The sequence below is a fragment of the Panthera tigris genome, chromosome A1 (assembly GCF_018350195.1).
Source record: "Panthera tigris isolate Pti1 chromosome A1, P.tigris_Pti1_mat1.1, whole genome shotgun sequence".
Taxonomy (NCBI): domain Eukaryota; kingdom Metazoa; phylum Chordata; class Mammalia; order Carnivora; family Felidae; genus Panthera; species Panthera tigris.
The window spans coordinates 15,787,899-15,809,752 of NC_056660.1; the positions used below are offsets into that span (position 1 = coordinate 15,787,899).

Sequence of the window (21,854 nt, forward strand, 5' to 3'; positions counted from 1 at the left end):
TCTGTAATGCTATGAGTGGGTGTGTGCATTAGGTTTTCTAATGTCTAAGTGGATTCTTCATGCTAATCATCATTTAAACAGAAAAATTAAAAAACACATGTGTGCTTCCCCCCCCCCCACCAAGTGTCTTTACAACTTTACTGTTCAATTACAAGTTTCAACAGGAAAAGATTTTTAAAAGTATTTATGAGGCATTAAATAATAAAACCAGAAGTACTAAAGTATTTATGAATTATGATGGAATATAACATTGATTACTACACAATAATTAATTTATACGATTTTATGCCTTGGCAGTTCAGTCTGACGATGGTACATTTTTGTAGACTTATTGTTCCCAGAAGAATTTAGATGAACAAGGCTGCCAAATGTCTATTTCATGTATGTGTTTGAAATGTTTAATAATTCAAATGTTAAGTGCCTAGAAAAAAATTAAAAATCAGGAAAAGCTATGTATCAATCATACACTGATCCTGGCCAAATAAACTATTACTGCTTGAATATCTTCCATTTTAGTATTTCTTCTATGCATAATTTCTTCTGACATAATTGTAATCATATTACATAAGTGCTAAGCAGCTTACTTCAATTAGTCATAATTGGTTTTCATGTCATTACACAGTCTTTGTAAGCCATTCTGTAAAATAATTGGATAATCATTGAATGCAAGTTCCTTATTTAATTAACTATTTCACTGATCCTTTGAACAGTCTTCAAATTTCTGCATATAATGTTTGTAAACTTTTATTGGCATTAACATTATTTTGTTGAGATAACTTTATAAAGTTGGTGAATGTTTTATCATTTTGATACATGTTGCCAAATCACTTTCCATAAGATAGCATTTTCTACTACCACTAATGTATATAGTTTGGTTTCTCTTTTGTGAGTTATTTATGTCCTTTCACAGTTGAACTTTTAATATCTTAGTATTTCTCTCCTCAATTTGTAGGTTATTGATATGATTAAACTGTTAAATACTTGCTTTAAAAATACATTTTCTAATCTGTTGTTTATCAGTAATTTCTTTTTTTTTATATTGTCAAAGAAATGTTCACATTTCTATGTAGTCAAATCTTCCAATTATTTTTCTATTTTCCAGGTAATTTTTTCCTATCAACTTTGTAAAAACTTCTTATGGAGGTTGATTACTATTGTCTTTTGATTTTTCTGTTTGGTTTTGGAATGTACTATTGTACTACACAATGCTGAGTTGAAGGGATAATATATATTATTTTTTTCTATGTAATTATTAACCAATTATTTCAGTGCCATTTCCTCCAAAAATTTTTTTCTTCTTTGTGAATTTCTGATGACAGCCTTGTCATTGGCAAAATGTTTATATATAAAATAATATGTTTCTGAGCTACTTATGATTTTTTATTAACATATTTGCTGTCTATTCTTAAATCAGTACACAAATATTTCTAAAATCTGTGTGGAAAAAAAAATAGGTAAAAACAGGAGGAAAAATACGTCTAGGAATTATATTTATTTGGCCTTCCACTCATTCGTGGTTCATGCCTAGAACACTGCCTTTCACATAAAAGGCAATCAGTAAGTATTGGTTAGTAATTGAATGAATGAAAAATACACTCAATAGAATGGGATTAATTTAGCAAGTTTTGAAGCTTTTAGAATATTCATCAATGATATCATTTCAGTATATCTCTCAGCTGATTTCCCAATAACGTATAGCTAGAGATTGAATCCAGATGAGAAACTGGATGGCAGTGTGTAATAATTGACTTCTGGTGGACAGGGACAAATTTGTCACTCTTTTGCATGATTTGAGAAGTTTTATCTGGATTCTTGATTGGTAGAGGGCCATTTATCTTCACGAAGTGGTTCAAGTGGCAGGAATACTTGAAATTGTGGTACATATATTTGTAACAATTTTCATGAGTTTCCTTAAATAATGTTTCATGGAACATTGCTAGTGGTATATACCTTATTTCCCAGCAGCATTTTCAATGTGTAAACTATGGGACAAATGCACAATTGTGTTAAGAAAATTAAGCAACAGAAATCTATGCTAAGAAATTTAATTAAAAAGAAAATCCTATATTATACACCTAATATTAATTATGTAAGCAAATTTCTGGGTAACCAATGGCAGCCATAAATAATTAACAAATTCCCCTTTAGTTATATATAAAACTTGTAATTGTTTCTGGTGGTCACCATGACCTCACATTTTCCATTTTGAGCATGTCTTCAGTATAGTACTCCTTATAAATTTGGTAATTCTGTTGGCTTCTACTGGTCTATCTAGATCCTACACTGAACTCTACATTTTTTATCTTCAAAGATACTCCATCTTATGCCAAGGTCATGAGATACTCATCTAAAGGATGATATCTTTAGGATCTGCTCCCTGTTGTCCATACATTTAAAATGGGTGAGAGAAGGCCAATGAATTTGAAGTCAAAGGTATGAAATTCAGTAATTATAATGAAGTCTCAAATGAGAAGCTTATTTTAGTTTTAGAAGGTAATTCACTCTTGTTTCTGTTACTTAAAATTTACATTAAGAGATGGAGCAGTACGGTTTCAACTTGAAAGGACAGTGTGGAGGCGAATTAGAGTAAATTAAGGAGGCTTTATTATGAGAGGGATAATTCGTAACCTGCAACAGAAATGGTGGAGGTGCTCTATCATTCCTACTTGGAAAGGAATATGTGAAGAATCCAGAAGCAGAGAGTTATGAAGAGATGGCAGTGCTGAGAGGTACAGTGACCATGGGGGATACAGCTAGTGAAATAAATATCCTGACTTACCTTCCTCCCTCCTTCTGATCACCTGGCTTGGCTCTTTATTGGCTGAATCCAATAAGAAGCCAGGGACATGGAAATCTGTTGATGTTGTCCACACAGATCAACCTCTTAGGGCCAGAGATCAAAATGGAAAAATAATTTGGAGAAGGAAATGAAAGTGTTCAGCACAGATGAGGGGGTGGGGGTGAGTGGTGGAATTACCTGATTTACACCATGTCATGTGCATGTTTTACTACAAAGAACCTTAACTGTGGAATGAGATTTGATAATATTATAACTTGAGAAGTTCTTACAAGCTATAATTCTGGACATCATTTTATGAATAATTCCCACTATACATAAAAATATAATAAATCACTTCATTTGAAAAACTTGTTCGTCATGAACATCATGTTTCTTTTGGAAAGATCTGGATCAATTTTCATATGGGCTGTGTTTTCCATTGATGGAAAGGAGGAGATACAAAGAGGTATAAAAGACAAGTGAGAGGACACTGCTCAGATTTTGACTTTGAGATTGAAAAGAAAAAAAAAAAAACCAACAGTTGTATGAAAAGAAAATAAGGCAGAAGATATGCATAGTGTGGTAAACATAACTTTACCTTGATTTCTTCTATAATTAAAAAATTATATTTTGTATGTAAAGAGACACTAAAGAAGAAATGCAAATTGATGATAATTATTTTTAGAAGTCAACATTACTAATACACACATGTAAATTAAATTCATGGTGGAATTTAATTTTCAAACATTGCAAAAAGATGTGTTGGCAAGGTTGCAGTGAGACAAGCTTTCAAAGAGTCCTATGGGAATTTATATTGATACCATCTTTTTTGGAAATCATTTTGACAGTACAAATTAGTAACCTTAAAACAGTTCACACACATTGAGTATAATTGCATTTAGTTCCACCTGAGAGAGCTTAAATGTTTAACATTATAGATATGCTTGAGGGCAATATGTATTATCCATGAAATGGACAATTATGCAGCTACTTACTATTTTTTAAAAATTCTTAATTCATGGGAAATGTTAATGGTGTCTTGTTAGGTTAAAAAAATTATATATTTTATAAATTTATAATTTATAATTTTATATATATAAATTATAATTCCAATAATGTGAGTAGATGCCAATAGTGACCATCAATAAAATAGTGGATGATTTCTATTCTCTCATTCTACTTCAGTGTTTCTTATAATTTTTGTTTTGTTTGTTTTGCAGTGAACATGTTCAACTTTTATAATGTATAAATACTTATAAACTTTGTAAATGTGTATTTATTTTGAGAGAGAGAGAATGAGTGGGGGAGGGGTAGAGAAACGGAGAGAGAATCTCAAGCAGGCTCCACGCTGCCAATGCAGAGCCTGATGTGGGGCTTGATCTCATGAATGGTGAGATCATGACCTGAGCCCAAATCAAGAGTTGGACGCTTAACTAGCTAAGCCACCCAGGCTCCCCTATAAACATATTTTTTTAAAAGTTGTGTCTTTCTGTTGCCAGCTCTGTGAACACATGCAAAATGTTTGACAATCACCTAGAGGCATTGGTCTATTCCATTTTTTCTTTGTAAAGAATAAAAGGAGTGGAGACATTAAATCCGAACTGTTTTGGGAATCATGTGGAATTTGAAAGCCCCAGAAATATTTATATTTAGACTCTTTTTAAAAATACACAAGTTTTGGGGTACGTGGGTGGCTCAGTCGGTTTAGTCTCTGACTCTAGATCTCAGGTTAGGTATGATCTCAGGGTTGTGAGTTCAAGCCCGCCTTGGGCTCCCTGTTGGGGGTGGAGCCTACTTAAAAAAAAAATACAAACGTTTTGAGAAGAAGAGTGATTTTAATATTCTTTATACTTTAATATATTTTCCAAGTGCCATAATGAGGATGTCACTTTTTATAATTAAAAATCCAGTTTTATCTAACGTATAAATTATGTAAACTGGTCATGGTAGGAAAAATTAAGCAGTTAGGTACATGAAAGTTTTTCTTCCGTGTGCTTTGAAAGTAATTTTTAAGCTCATCATAATTATATTTGTTTATTTTAATAATAGAGTGTTTTTAGAGAAGCAGAATCTGAATAGCTACTCTCAGTTTTGTGTGTTACTCAGGTGATAACCATATGATAGAGATTTTCTTTTGCTTTCTGAAGGACTAATGCAGATAAGAGGTATACAAAGAAGTATAGGAGAACTTATTTTCTTCTCTTATTGTCTTAATACTGAATTAACATGTGGGGTAAATAGTGTGTGCTTCAGAGAATTAAAAAAGAGCAGGAGATTTAGATATATTAAGAAAATTTGTTAGCCAAGCAAGTATTACCCATTTTTAGACAATACTGAAGGGCATGAGAAGGGAAGGGGAGAGGTCAGCTGTCATTCCTCCTTGTTTCTTCTTTGCTGATTTCTTCACTCCCTGCCAGTTAATTTCCATCTTCTTACTTTTCATCTGTATCAATTTTGCTCTCTCTCCCTCTCTGCCTCTCATATTCTCTCTCTCTCTCTCTCTCTCTCTCTCTCTCTCTTTCTCTCTTCCACTCTCCCTATCCCTCTTTTCTGTTTCTGGATCTTTCTCTTAATATAAGCATTTTAGTTTCCTAAGGCTGTGGTAAGAAAGTACCATATACTGGGTGGCTTAAAACAGCATAAACGTATTCTCTCACAGTCCGAAGATCCAAGGTCCAAAATCATAGTGTCTGCAGAGTTGGTTCCTTCTGAGGTTTCTGAGGGATAATTTGTTCCATGCATTATTCTTAGCTTTTGATGACTTTCAGAAATCCTTGGTGTTTCTTGTCTTCTAGATGTATTGCTCCAATCTTTGCCTTCCCTGTCTTCCTATCACCTCTCCTCTACATGTTCTCCCCTTCTCTTTTCTTATCAGAGCACTTGTCATTGGATTTAGGGCTCACTCTAATCTAGGATGATCTCATCTTGAGATTCTTAACTGAGTTACATCTGCAAAGACCCTTTTTAAAAATAAGGTCACATTCACATGTTCTGGGTAAACATATCTTATGGGAGTCACCATTCAGCCCACTACAATAGGAAATCTTTTCTGGCAGCATTTCTTTCTACTTCGTGTTCTCTCTCCTTATTCCTACTTTCCTTGTTGCTATTCTTTCCTCTGCCGTCTAGGACTTGGAACTGATACTTTCTGTTGTAAAATTTCATGGCACAGCTATGCTAGATCCACTCTCTAGGAAGTTCTAACCTCAAACCAGTTTAGGAAATGCTACATTCTTTATCTTCCTGTTGGAAGTTCATGACATGCACTACCGTACTGAGGGTCTGAGAAACTAGACCTTCTAAACTACAGAGCTCCTTCAGCATAACATCTAGTAGAATCTTGTGAAACTCTGCTTTGTAGGACACACTTTTAGGAACCACCATGGGACTGTTTCCCTTTCTTCTAACTACAGTACTACTTTGGTAGCTTTTTAAAGAATCTGTTTCCTGAATATTTCTGAGTCAGTCTCAGTTTTTGTTTTTCAACTCCTTCTTACTTTTTGTAAAAATTATTATATTGTCCTTAAAATTACTACCCCATATTTGTGTAGGTGACCCCTAAATTCACATTTCTAGGTTGGACCTATATTAGCTTAAATTTTCTACATTTCCTATCCAGTGTTAGCAGTAAATAAGCAATTCCTTTCTTTTTCCAGACTTTTCCAGTGGCATTTAAAACTCTTGTTTTATATTGTTTTTCAAAATAACAGCCTTGAAGAATTTAAAAAGAATTTTTGCTTCAAATTTCCTACAGAGGGACAGAAGAAAGTAACTGGCCTAGAACTTTTAATACCTATATGTGAAACAATAAAGCTTCAAAATGTTTTAGTAAATGGCTTCTAGAGCAACCATATTGTATCATTAAAGCTTCAGAAAGAAAATGCAAAATAGCTGCATATTTATAAGACACATTTAGGCTACTCCCATTACTCATGGGATTTTCTGCACATTTGGAGTTGGAGTTGGAATTTTAAAAGATACTAGGCAACAGCACATTGATATTTCAGGGCTCATTCATCTTGATAAGTTCCATGATTTGTAGTTACTTTTCCACATAACTCTGATAACTTTTCTTTCTATGGAGCTAAAACAAAAAGTTTAACCTCTTTTTTTTAAATGCCTCTAAAATAAAATTTAAGTAAAATATCTTAAACAAAGTAAAAATGTTTATTTTTTAGAAACAATATGCCTAAATTACAATGCTCCTCTGAACTATATAACACCAAAGGACTGTGTGGCTGCGACTTTATTCTCTAGATAGTCTTAAAACCTTTAATACAGTGAAATACTGACAAATTAGTCAGAGTGTCATGTAACTCTCTGATCCTGATTTTCCATTATCCTAGATGACACATACATTTGGTTTTCTTTAAATAGACCATTACTCCATTTATTCCATTGTATTTGAGCCCATCTAACAAGCTTCTGGTTCTACCCAGAGGCAGTACTTTGAGTGGCTTGCCAAGCTCTTATGAAATGCTTAGGTGTGTGCTGAGCCCCGTCTGACAGCCGCTACTCTCATTTAATGATTTTGCCAGGGATTCAGTAACTGACTTGCCATTGGCTTGAGTTTGCCTGCATTTTCGCTTCTTATAATTTTAAGAGTATGGAAAAAAGCCCTCTTACCCCAGGTTAAACCAAGTAAAGAGAAATCTTACCGTAGGGAAAGAGGGAATACTGTACATAGCAATTTGCCAAAATTTTGATATATCTATGGAATATGAGAATCTTTAGATATGGGAATTAATAAAATAATTAAGAATGGCATTTGGGTAGTGATAAAGCTTAAATTTGAATTTAATTTCCTCTTCTCTTCCATTATTCCAGAAATTAACTGAAAGAGTGACTAAATTCCAAGGTATTTCTTCATGGAGATGAAAACTTAAAATTTTTGTTGTAAGTATATTGGAGATAGAGCTCAGTAGATTGTTTTGGACTTATGCAAACTAGGTATGATAGACTTATTGAACTAGTTACTTACTTTTATGACTGATGGGAAACAATTCTCTATGGGTCTCTCTTGTATCTTTACATCTTGTGAGCAGATGTTCTAGCTGCCCTTTCATTCCACATTATGTTTGTAAGGATATCTGTATGGAGAATAGCTTTGAAAGATAAAGATAATGTCTCCTTCTCTAGCAGAGTGCAGATGTGCTAGTTTTACAGTAAAATAAACATAATGTCTCCTTTCAGAGCAAAGATAAGGCAGGTTTGCTTATTGCTCATTATAAAATATTTGCTCAATATAAAATATTACTGTACAATAAGCGCAGTGTTCTTCAGCTGTGACACTAACCCCCTATGTGTATAGCATCTGCCTGACCCACTTTGTGTTATTGTCATGGGACTTGGGGGCAAGGGGAACAGACACAACCATAAAGCCGAATTTTCATGAGTAAAAATGTCTTCTGTCTCTGATGCAGAGGTTTTTTTCTCAGATCTATAAGTGTTAATTCTTTAGGCTAACTTTGGAAAGCAACTTCACTTTCCCTATTTCCAAGGTTTCAGGGGGCTGTACTCAACTCAGATGACTAAGGATTAAAATTATTTCTAGCTCACACAGCCTTCATTGAGAATTGGATGCCTACTACTGCTTCATCCTCCATCCTTCACATGATTAACTCAGGCTGTTCCCATTTTGGGTATTGCCATTTGAATTTTTATACTCCTGATGGCAAACAAAGCAGGGGATGAGAGTAAGTGGAGAACTTGCACCCACCCTTTTGTGACTTGACTCCTATTACTTCCTGTTCATTTTCTAGAACTAGTCACATGGTTCCACCAAGATGCAAAGTGATTGAGAATTTTAGAGGAAATCATGGACATTCAGTAAACAGTAATGTCTCTGTCAATTTCATGAATATCTTTGTAAATTCTTTTAAGTATAGGTTGATCTGCCCAAGATTTGCCTGAATAATCTCGGGCAAGCATTGCGCTTTAGAAATTGTTACAGTCTCATAACAAATTTCAGTGACTGCTATGTGTGAACCCCTACTTCCTTAAAAAAAAGTGTCTTTGCTATTTCTGTCTGATTATTCTTCCAGATGAAATTCAAAATCCTTTTTGGGCATTAAAATTCTTTAAAATATTTTGTTATTTTTATTGGAATAAGTTAAAGCAGTAAAGTAATTAAGAAGAACTGATATTTTTACAATATTAATCTTTCAGTGTGGAAACAAGAATATATTCTAGTTTATGTAGCAGTAAAGGATTTATAATTTCCTTCATAATATTCAAATACATTTCTAAAATAATTGTTCTTAGGTATTTTAGGTTTTAAATTGTTTCTTGTGAACGGTATTTCCTTTTTATTGCTGAAATCTGTTTCTTTGAAAAGATTCATAAGCTAGATAAACCTATAGAAAAGTGAATCAAGGAAATGTAGAAGAAAGAAAACCAAATATAGAAAACAAAACATAAATAATTATATGTAAAAATGGTTTGAAAATCAAAAGTAAATATTATGAACAATCATATACTAGTTAGAAAACCAAATGACATCGTTACATTTCTGGAAAAAATATAAATGTTGAAGTTGGTTCTTAGTCAAATAGAAATAGAAGTAGAAATAGAAGAGAAGCAGAAAAGTTGAAAAGAAAATGACCATAAAATAAATTGAAGTGGCAATCAAAACCATCCCTCTATAAAAGCACCAGGCTGGATGATTTTTCAGGCTAGTTTTATCCAACTTTCAAATGATACATAACCAGTACCATGTTATTGGTGGTATCCTTATTTTAGGATGTCCAAAAATTGAGTAAAAGAGGTAAAAATTGCTTGATACTTTTTATTAGGCTAGATAAGATACCAGATACCGCATTCTCAAAAACAGAAAAAGAAAGGTAAATCATAGGTCAATTTAGTTTATGATTAGAGATGAGAAATCTGTGATAAAATCATACAGTAGTAATTGAATGAGCTTTGGCATTTTGATGAAGTATTTAAGGCATATAGTAAGATAGCTATAATCACAAAAGTACATTGGGATTAATAATATCTTGATTCCCCAAACCTTTCTGTAGATGTAGAGTTAATTAGATGCCTCTAAATGAAAAAAAAAAAAATGGGTATAGTTAATGTGATAATTCCTCTCAGAAATGGGAATGTGAACACTACTGATTGTGTGGCAGACCTTTTTGCAATCAGTTGGCTTTCAGTTCTTTGTTTTCAACAGTACTGGAGAAGGACCTAATTGAGTTTCCAACTATTTATCATGGAAAGTGATTTTTTTAATTTTTAAATCACTGTATGGTTTTGGTGAAGTAGTGGCAAAGAATTGAATGACATTTGCTAAAGAAACAAACTCCTTCCATTATTTTTTGTTTGTTGATGTGACGGAAGTTTCTTAATACTTGTGTCTATAAAAATGGAAAATAGAAATAGAATTGACTCTGTTACCCTACTTTAGCAATAGTTAATATTCCACAATGGATTACATTAACTAATGGGGAAACATACAAACAAACAAAAATACCTTTGCCTATGTAATGAAGAAGTACATTTCCAAGAAAATTTACTTTTATTTTTAAAATATATTTATGAAAATTTGTAATGTTTTGATGAATTGTGCATTAATAATAACATTAACAAATAAATGAAAACTAAAGTTTTAAACTCAGTTTTGTTCCCTCTCGGCTCTCACTTGATTACAAAGCTGCTGATTGGGTCTGCACCTCAAGAAGCAGGTTCTAATATTTAAAAAAATTTTTTTATTTTATTTTTTATTTGTTTAAATTTACATCCAAATTAGTTAGCATATAGTGCAACAATGATTTCAGGAGTAGATTCTTTAGTGCCCCTTACCCATTTAGCCCATCCCCCCTCCCACAACCCCTCCAGTAACCCTTAGTTTGTTCTCCATATTTATGAGTCTCTTCTGTTTTGTCCCCCTCCCTGTTTTTATATTATTTTTATTTCCCTTCCCTTATGTTCATCTGTTTTGTGTCTTAAAGTCCTCATATGAGTGAAGTCATATGATTTTTGTCTTTCTCTGACTGATTTCACTTAGCATAATATCCTCCAGTTCCATCCACGTAGTTGCAAATGGCAAGATTTCATTCTTTTTGATTGCTGAGTAATACTCCATTATATACATTGGCTATTGTTGATAGTGCTGCTATAAACATGGGATACAGCACACCTGTATCCCATGGATAAATGCCTAGTAGTGCAATTACTGGGTCGTAAGGTAGTTCTATTTTTAGTTTTTTGAGGAACCTCCATACTGTTTTCCAGAGTGTCTGCACCAGCTTGCATTCCCACCAACAATGCAAACGAGATCCTCTTTCTTTGCATCCTCGCCAACATCTGTTGTTGCCTGAGTTGTTAATGAAAAAAAAATTTTTTTAATGTTCATTTATTTTTGAGAAAGAGACAGACAGAGAGAGTGTGAGAGGGGGAGGAACAGAGAGAGAGGGAGACATGGAATCTGAAGCAGGCTCTAGGCTCTGAGCTGTTAGCATGGAGCCAGATGTGGGGCTCGAACTCATAAACCATGAGATCATGGCCTGAGCCAAAGTCAGATGCTTAACTGACTGAGCCACCCAGGCACCCCAGAAGCAGGTTCTAATATACTTGGAAAGTTTGTAGTTGGATGGGAAAGGTCTGTCCCACAGAATAAGGGCAATAAGGACACTATGATCCTTTGTGTTCCAATGAGGTGAGGCACTAAGGAGTCATTCAGAAAAAAATAAAACTATGAACACTAACCAAAGGCTGAGTCAGACACTGTTGTGCAGGAGGGTGACATGAAATTGACATGATTAGAAACAGAACTCAGTTTTCTGTAATCAATACCTCCTGAATTAAAGCATGAAATGAAGGAAATTGTTATTTTTGCACAGCCAACTAACCTTTTCTTTATTTTCTCAAGTCTTTTGAAGTACAAAAGACTTTCAGTCTGCTCTTAAAGCTGGATCAAATACTTAACCTTATTTGGTGATGCTCTCAATGTAAGCTTATTGAGTGTTTTGGCTCAAAACAATCACTTTTCATGAGTGTAGAATTTAAGCAGAATTTGAATATACCTGTACTTCTTTGACGTGAGTTAGAGGTGAGAGGGCTTTAATCACGATAGTCTGAGTATACATTTAATAACCTCATCACTCAGTATAAACATATTACTATATATATGTCAAATTGAATTATTAAGCTTATGAAACTGAGCTAAAGATAAAAATTTTCTTTAAAAATGGACTAAGACTGTAGTTATTAAGAAATAAAGCATAATTGCTAAATTATGTCAGTGATATACCCAATCTATATATATATCTTGAAAATATTTAAGTTGTGATGTTCCCATATTAGAAGGATTCCTGGAAAGGCTTTTCCTGCCATTAGGCAAATTTATACTTAAATAGTTCTAGTGGGATATTTGGCATTTGTTTACTTTTGTGGGGCAATTTAAACTGTGGCATTTTTACTTCCATGATGGAACTTTGCTAAATTACTAGACCTAGTAGAAATTTATTCCACCTGCTGCATAAAGATAGTCTAATTCTAAATTATGTAATACCAATTTGAAAATTATATTATTAATTCATGATGTGGTTAAGAGAACAGGCTCCAAAGTCAGACTGCTAATGTTGAAATTCTAGCTCTATGATTGAATGGTTTCTTAATCTAAGCAAGTTTCTTAATTTTTCACAGCTCCTGTTTTTCTCATCCATAAATCAGTAATAATAATTAGGTTCATTAAAATGATACGTGTAAAACACTTAGTATAGTGGATGGCATATATAAATTAGACAATAAATGTTCACTCTTATAGTTATTGTATGTAGCCATCTGTTCATTTATTTATTCAACCTATATTTATTGCATTCCCAGAGATGAAGTGCATGGAAATCAGATATAAATGTTTTGCCCCAGTCATAAATGAACTCACTGTCTAGTTGGAGGTATAGACAAGTAAAGAAATGAATACAATTCAGTGTCAGAAGTGGTAAGACAGAGAATATTATGAGCCACCCAATCTGGGTGGGAAATGGAGGCCAGGGAAGATTACTTGGAGGAGATGCTATCCACATTGAGGTTTAAAGGATGAGTGAGACTTATAGAGCAGTAAATAATAGTGTTCTAGGCAGAGGGAATAGGATTGGTTGACTGAAAATATATATGAATATGACCTATTCATGTAAAGTCTTGTTTTAAAGTTAACTGATAAGATTTGTAGAATTATGTGTGTGTGTGTGTGTGTGTGTGTGTGTGTGTGTGTGTGTGTGAACCTCTGTCTCTCACTTTCCTATTTGTAATAGAATCCTCCTGGACCATGAGTTCCTTGAGATAGGAGTGGTGCCTCAGTAACTAATACAATGGCTGGCACATAGTAGGAGATAATAGATATTTATTGTATCAAATTAAGTGAAATTAATTCTTAGAAAGGGAATTTTTTAGAATTAAAAATACAGGCGAGAACTCCTAATCCTAGGAAAGATTATCAGGGAGAGATTAATTACAAGTGTGTAGTGTGTTACAGCAGGGAGGTAACTCAAATTCAGGTGGAAAGAGCCAGCACCTCTCTAGCCCCTTTTGGAACAGAGCAATCGAAATACATTTTTGAAATATCAGATAAATTTAAATACAAGCACAAAAAAGCATTCTAAAATGCTTTTTATTTCATTTGTTTCTGTTTATTAGTATAAATAATTGAGAAATATGGATGGTCTCATATACTTGAGATTGAAAATAAATATAAGAAGAGAACATAGTTTAAAACATATAAAAGGATGTCTAATTTAGTGAGCATTAAAAGATAATCACATTTAGGAATGACAGCCTAAGAAGCTTTGCAAAACTCTTTGTTTTAGAACAAAATACTTTATCACTGAGGAATAGTTTTCAATGTCTGTATATTTTCTTTTTAAAAAAAAATTTTTTTTTTAACGATTATTTATTTTTGAGACAGAGAGAGACAGAGCATGAACGGGGGAGGGTCAGAGAGAGAGGGAGACACAGAATCTGAAACAGGCTCCAGGCTCTGAGCTGTCAGCACAGAGCCCGACGCGGGGCTCAAACTCACGGACCGCGAGATCATGACCTGAGCCTAAGTCGGCCGCTTAACCGACTGAGCCACCCAGGCGCCCCACAATGTCTGTATATTTTCTAAACGGTGTGGAGTCTAAATAGATAAATCTCAAGTGAGTAATTTGGAACATTTATCTGTATTGAATATGAAGGTATGAAAAAGTAAATTTACCTTCAAAGGAAATTTTAGACTTTGGTTTTTTCACTTCAGAGAATTTGTATGTATCTTTTTATCTTTGTGGTACTAAATACAACCCCTGTATAATTATACCAACAAGTGAAACAATCTTCTTAAATATTTTTGTGACCTTTATAATCATAGAGGTTCAATTGTATATCAAATTAAACAAAGTAAGCTGAGTAAGAAGAACAGAATCTAGACATTGGTGACATGCATTGCGTACGCTGTCATAGCGGCAAATAAGATGGTTCAGTCAACCGTACCGTTCTCCTCATCTTGGAAGGAACAGGTTCTTTGTGCATCTTGGCCCCTGATCTTTTTCTTAGAGCATTTACATGAAAATTTCATACTGTCAGTTTTTTCTCTGCTTCATTGAGATGTATGTAAAACCTCTTGCCAGTTTTATAACCCAGGAGTGTCTTTCTTAAGGATCTGGGAGCTGTCATCTGTGGCCTGTTAAGACCAGCATAATTTCAGTATTATTTAAGATAAGAAAGTAACTCCAGACTTAAAAATATTTTCCCTCCATCAAAGCTTGGGAAGATGATGGAGTAGGAGGCCTCTGAGCTCACCCCATCCCGTGTTTTCAACTAGATATCATCCACATCCAAACCAACAAACCAGAGAGTAATCTGAAGACTGGCAGAACAAACTCCACAATTAATATAGAGAAGAAGTTGCATCTGAAAGGTTAGGAAGATCAGATAGGTAGAGGGAGGCTTCCCGCAGGAGGGAGCTCGCATGCCAGAGAGGGCAGAGAAATGGGGGAAAGACTAATCCACATAGACTAATGTGCTGGGCTTTAGAAACCAGAGGGACTGCATTCTGTAAGTTTATAAAACCAGTGGGTCTTGGAAGCTTTGGAGGTCAGCTGACTCAGCACTGAATGACCTGGGAGGGTAAGTGATAGCTGGGTCACCCTCCTTAAAGAGACAGCAGCCTGTATGAAGAGGCAACATAAAAATGGCAGTTTGCACAATGCGGGGGCAAACAGGAGACAGATCATTTCATATTGATTTCTGAGAATTTTGGGGGACTTCTCAAAAAACAAGGTAGCTGGCAGGTGACACCTTCCTCCCCCCATTCCCAGCATAAGCACAGAGACACTTGTGGGAAGGGGGGCTGCACAGACACTACCTAACCTGCTATCAGTGCATCATGCCCACAAGTTCTCCTGCGGACTTACCCACTCCAAACCTTCTGGTCTCAGCCCTGAGCTCAGGGGGAATTTTGTTAAAGCCAAGCCTGTCTCCTGCCCAGCTGCTGGGTAAACAGCTGCCACCTCGTGCTGCACTAAGCCACATGACTCCTGCATTCAGAGCACTTCAAAGAATTTGGCAGAGGGCTAGTGGCCCAGAAGGTATTTTGCTAACATCATCATCCTGCTCCCAAGTTCCCTGGGGAGGGGCACATACTCCCCAGAGCTAGCCTTTCTGGGTCCCACTAACACAACAGAGAGTAAGCACAGCACACAATAGGCAAAGTTAGTACAGGCAACTGCATGAAAAGGAAAAGTGACTCAGATACAAAAAACAGGGCATAAGCAACACACATAGGATAGCCTTCTGAAGTGCCAAGTTCTGGTAAACAAGGGACACTGCACTGAAGGGCACTCCAGGACCTCTTCTACATAAAGTCCCTACTTTCAAGAGCAGAATATATAGCTGACTTTATTAACATACAAAAATAGACACAGAGAGGCAAGCAAAATGAAGAAAGAGCAATTTATTCCAAATGAAAGAACAGGACAAGGCCACAGCCAGAGATCGAAGTGAAACAGATATAAGTAACATGTCTATAAATAATTTAAAACGATCATAAGACAGTCACCGAACTTGAGAAGAGTGGAAGACATGAGTAAGACCCTTAAATATGGATAAGGAATAACATAGTATATAGAGTGAGGTAAGGAGGAAGATGGCCGCATAGGAGGACGCTGGGCTCACCGCTTCCTGCGGATCACTTAGATTCCACCCACACCTGCCTAAATAACTGAGGAAACTAGCAGAACGGATTCTCCAGAGCCAAGCACAGACGAGAGGCTCACAGAAGAGAGTAGGAAGGACAGAGAGGCGGTGCGTGCTACACAGACTGGAGGGAGGGAGCCGGGGCGGGGGGCGGCCCCCCGGCCAAGCCGAGCCCCCGAGTCTGGCTTGCAAAAATGGAGGGGCTGATGGAGTGTGTTCTGACAGCAAGAGGGACTTAACATCTGGAAGGTTATAAGTTAACAGATCTCCTCGGAGAATGGGAGGGCTGCAGGACAACAGGAGGGAGAGTTGTTGAGCCCCGGACAACAGAGCGCAGCTTGGCAGGGAACAAAGGCGCTTGCCAGTGTCATCTGCCTCGCCCATCCCCCAGCCAAAATCCCAAAGGGAACCAAGTCCTGTCAGGGAATTTTCTTGCACCTCCCAAACACCAAAATGCTGTGCTTCTTCAGATCCATCCCTCCGACGGGTCTGACTCCTTCCCAGTGCCGCAGGACCACTCCAGAAGTGGATTTCCTAAGGAAAAACAAGCTGAGCCTGCCCCTACCACCTCTGTGCACCTTGCCGATCCACCCCAGCTAATACGCCAGTTCCCCAGCACCACAAGCCTGGCAGTGTGCAAGTAGCCCAAACTGGCCACGCCACCCCACAGTGAATCCCGCCCCTAGGAGAGGGGAAGAGAAGGCACACACCAGTCTGACTGTGGCCCCAGCAGTGGGCTGGGGGCAGACATCAGGTCTGACTGCGGCTGCACCCACGAAGGCAAGTTATTCAAGACAGCACAGGGGAAGTGCCCTGCAGCTCTGCACCACTCCAGTGACTATCCAAAATGATGAAATGGAAGAATTCCCCTCAAAAGAATCTCCAGGAAATAACGACAGCTAACAAACTGATCAAAAACGATTTAAACAAAAAAACAGAAAGTGAATTTAGAATAATAGTCATAAAATTAATCGTTGGGCTTGAAAACAGTATAAAGGACAGCAGAGAATCTATTGCTACAGAGATCAAGGGACTAAGGAACAGCCAGGAGGAGCAAAAAATGCTATAAAGGAGCTACAAAATAAAATGGAGACAATCACAGCTCGGATTGAAGAGGCAGAGGAGAGAATAGGTGAACTAGAAGATAAAATTATGGAAAAAGAGGAAGCTGAGAAAAAGAGAGATACAAATCCAGGCGTATGAGGGGAAAATTAGAGAACTAGGTGATGCACTAAAGAGAAATAATCTACACATAATTGGTATTCCAGAGAGGAAGAGAGAAGGAAAGGTGCTGAAGGTATACTTGAAGACATCATACCTGAGAACTTCCCTGAACTGGGGAAGGAAAAAGGCATTGAAATCCAAGAGGCACAGAGAACTCCCTTCAGACGTAACTTGAATCGATCTTCTGCACGATATATCATAGTGCAACTGCCAAAATACAGGGATAAAGAGAAAATTCCGAAAGCAGCTAGGGATAAACGTGCTCTAACATATAAAGGGAGACCTATAAGACTCGTGACGGATCTCTCTACTGAAACTTGGCAGGCCAGAAAGGAATGGCAGGAAATCTTCAATGTGATGAACAGAAAAAAAAATATGCAGCCGAGAATCCTCTATCCAGGAAATCTGTCATTTAGAATAGAAGGAGAGAGAAAGGTCTTCCCAAACAAACAACAACTGAAGGAATTCATCACCACTAAACCAGCCCTACAAGAGATCCTAAGGGGGATCCTGTGAGACAAAGTACCAGAGATATCGCTACAAGCATGAAACCTACAGACATCACAATGACTCTAAACCCATATCTTTCTATAATAACACTGAATGTAAATGGACTAAATGCGCCAACCAAAAGACATAGGGTATCAGAATGGATAAAAACACAGGACCTATCTATTTGCTGTCTGCAAGAGGCTCATTTTAGACCTGAGGACACTTTCAGATTGAAAGTGAGGGGATGGAGAACTATTTATCATGCTACTGGAAGTCAAAAGAGAGCTGGAGTAGCCATACTTATATCAGACAAACTAGACTTTAAATTAAAGGCTGTAACAAGAGATGAAGAAGGGAATTATATAATAATTACAGGGTCTACCGATCAAGAAGAGCTAACAATTATAAATGTCTGTGCGCCGAATACAGGAGCCCCCAAATATATAAAACAATTACTCACAAACATAAACAACCTTATTGACAAGAATGTGGTAATTGCAGGGGACTTTAATACCCCACTTACAACAATGGATAGATCATTTAGACACACGGTCAACAAAGAAACAAGGGCCCTGAATGATACATTGGATCAGATGGACGTGACAGATATATTTAGAACTCTGCATCCCAAAGCAACAGAATATACTTCTTCTCGAGTGCACATGGAACATTCTCCAAGATAGATCACATTCTGGGTCACAAAACAGCCCTTCATAAGTATACAAGAATTGAGATCATACCATGCATACTTTCAGACCACAATGCTATGAAGCTTGAAATCAACCACAGGAAAAAGTCTGGAAAACCTCCAAAAGCATGGAGGTTAAAGAACACCCTACTAAAGAATGAATGAGTCAACCAGGCAATTAGAGAAGAAATTAAAAAATCTATGGAAACAAACAAAAATGAAAATACAACAATCCAAACACCTTGGGATGCAGCGAAGGCAGTCCTGAGAGGAAAATACATTGCAATCCAAGCCTATCTCAAGAAACAAGAAAAATCCCAAATACAAAATCTAACAGCCCACCTAAAGGAAATAGAAGCAGAGCAGCAAAGACACCCCAAACCCAGCAGAAGAAGAGAAATAATAAAGGTCAGAGCAGAAATAAGCAATATAGAATCTAAAAAAACTGTAGAGCAGATCAATGAAACCAAGAGTTGGTTTTTTGAAAAAATAAACAAAATTGTTAAACCTCTAGCCAGGCTTCTCAAAAAGAAAAGGGAGATGACCCAAATAGATAAAATCATGAATGAAAATGGAATTATTACAACCAACCCCTCAGAAATACAAGCAATTATCAGGGAATACTATGAAAAATTATATGCCAACAAACAGGACAACCTAAAGAAATGGACAAATTCCTAAACACCCACACACTACCAAAACTCAAACAGGAAGAAATAGAAAGCTTGAACAGACCCATAACCAGCGAAGAAATTGAATCGGTTATCAAAAATCTCCCAACAAATAAGAGTCCAGGACCAGATGGCTTCCCTGGGGAATTCTACCAGACGTTTAAAGCAGAGATAATACCTATCCTTCTCAAGCTATTCCAAAAAATAGAAAGGGAAGGAAAACTTCCAGACTCATTCTATGAAGCCGGTATTACTTTGATCCCTAAACCAGACAGAGACCCAGTAAAAAAAGAACTACAGGCCAATATCCCTGATGAATATGGATGCAAAAATTCTCAATAAGATACTAGCAAATCGATTTCAACAGCTTATAGAAAGAATTATTCACCATGATCAAGTGGGATTCATTCCTGGCATGCAGGGCTGGTTCAACATTCGCAAATCAATCAACGTGATACATCACATCAATAAAAGAAAAGATAAGAACCATATGATCCTGTCAATCGATGCAGAAAAAGCATTTGGCAAAATTCAGCATATTTTCTTAATGAAAACCCTCGAGAAAGTCGGGATAGAAGGAACATACTTAAACATCATAAAAGCCATTTATGAAAAGCCCACAGCTAATATCATCCTCAATGGGGAAAAACTGAGAGCTTATCCCCAGAGATCAGGAACACGACAGGGATGTCCACTCTCACCGCTGTTGTTTAACATAGTGTTGGAAGTTCTAGCACCAGCAATCAGACAACAAAAGGAAATCAAAGGCATCAAAATTGGCAAAGATGAAGTCAAGCTTTCACTTTTTGCAGATGACATAATATTATACATGTAAAATCCGATAGACTCCACAAAAGTCGGCTAGAACTGATACATGAATTCAGCAAAGTTGCAGGATACAAAAATCAATGTACAGAAATCAGTTGCATTCTTATACACTAATAATGAAGCAACAGAAAGAGAAATAAAGAAACTGATCCCATTCACAATTGCACCAAGAAGCATAAAATACCTAGGAATAAATCTAACCAAAGATGTACAAGATCTGTATGCTGAAAACTCTAGAAAGCTTATGAAGGAAATTGAAGAAGATATAAAGAAATGGAAAAACATTCCGTGCTCATGGATTGGAGGAATAAATATTGTCAAAATACCAATACTACCCAAAGCTATCTACACATTCAATGCAATCCCAATCAGAATTGCACCAGCATTCTTCTCGAAGCTAGAACAAGTAATCCTGAAATTCATATGGAACCACAAAAGGCCCCGAATAGCCAAAGTAATTTTGAAGAAGACCAAAGCAGGATGCATCACAATGCCAGACTTTAGCCTCTACTACAAAGCTGTCATCATCAAGACAGCATGGTATTGGCACAAAAACAGACACATAGAACAATGGAATAGAATAGAATCCCCAGAACTAGACCCACAAAAGTATGGCCAACTAATCTTTGACAAAGCAGGAAAGAATATCCAATGGAAAAAATACAGTCTCTTTAACAATGGTGCTGGGAGAACTGGACAGCAACATGCAGAAGAATGAAAGTAGACCACTTTCTAACACCATTCACAAAAATAAACTCAAAATGGATAAAGGACCTGAATGTGAGACAGGAAACCGTCAACACCCTAGAGGAGAAAACAGGAAAAGACCTTTCTGACCTTAGCCGCAGCAATTTCTTACTTGACACATCCCCAACGGCAAGGGAATTAAAAGCAAAAGTGAATTACTGGGACCTCATGAAGATCAAAAGCTTCTGCACAGCAAAGGAAACAATCAACAAAACTAAAAGGCAACCAACAGAATGGGAAAAGATATTTGCAAATGACATATCGGACAAAGGGCTAGTATCCAAAATCTATAAAGAGCTCACCAAACTCCACGCCTGAGAAACAAATAACCCAGTGAAGAAATGGGCAGAAAACATGAATAGACACATTTTAAAGAAGACATCCGGATGGTCAACAGGCATATGAAAAGATGCTCAACATCGCTCCTCATCAGGGAAACACAAATCAAAACCACACTCAGATATCACCTCACGCCAGTCAGAGTGGCCAAAATGAACAAATCAGGAGACTATAGATGCTGGAGAGGATGTGGAGAAACGGGAACCCTCTTGCAGTGTTGGTGGGAGTGCAAACTGGTACAGCCACTCTGGAAAACAGTGTGGAAGTTCCTCAAAAAATTAAAAATAGACCTACCCTATGACCCAGCAGTAGCACTGCTAGGAATTTACCCAAAGGATACAGGAGTACTGATGCATAGGGGCACTTGTACCCCAATGTGTATAGCAGCACTCTCAGCAATAACCAAATTATGGAAAGAGCCTAAATGTTCATCAACTGATGAATGGATAAAGAAATTGTGGTTTATGTACACAATGGAGTACTACGTGGCAATGAGAAAGAATGAAATATGGCCCTTTGTAGCAACATGGATGGAACTGGCAAGTGTGATGCTAAGTGAAATAAGCCATACAGAGAAAGACAGATACCTTATGTGTTCACTCTTATATGGATCCTGAGAAACTTAACAGGAACCCATGGGGGAGGGGAAGGAAAAAAAAAGAGGTTAGAGTGGGAGAGAGCCAAAGCATAAGAGACTTAAAAACTGAGAACAAACTGAGGTTTGATAGGTGGTGGGAGGGCGGGTAGGGTGGGCAATTGGTATTGAGGAGGGCACCTGTTGGGATGAGCACTGGGTGTTGTATGGAAACCAATTTGACAATAAATTTCATATATTTAAAAATAAATAAATAAATAGTAAAATAAAATCATATATAAAGAAAAAAATTGGAAGCATTTTTAAATGGGGAAAATT

The 21,854-nt window shown here is 36.6% G+C and overlaps 1 long non-coding RNA gene across 2 annotated transcripts in view; it reads left to right on the plus strand.

Moving 5' to 3' along the window:
* Window positions 1-21,854, plus strand: part of LOC102949684 — a 245,823-nt gene that overhangs the window by 184,635 nt on the left and 39,334 nt on the right. For both annotated transcript variants that reach the window (XR_447058.2, XR_006208552.1), the window contains exon 6: window positions 7,607-7,675. This is a non-coding gene — a long non-coding RNA (uncharacterized LOC102949684). The remainder of the gene's footprint in view (window positions 1-7,606; window positions 7,676-21,854) is intronic.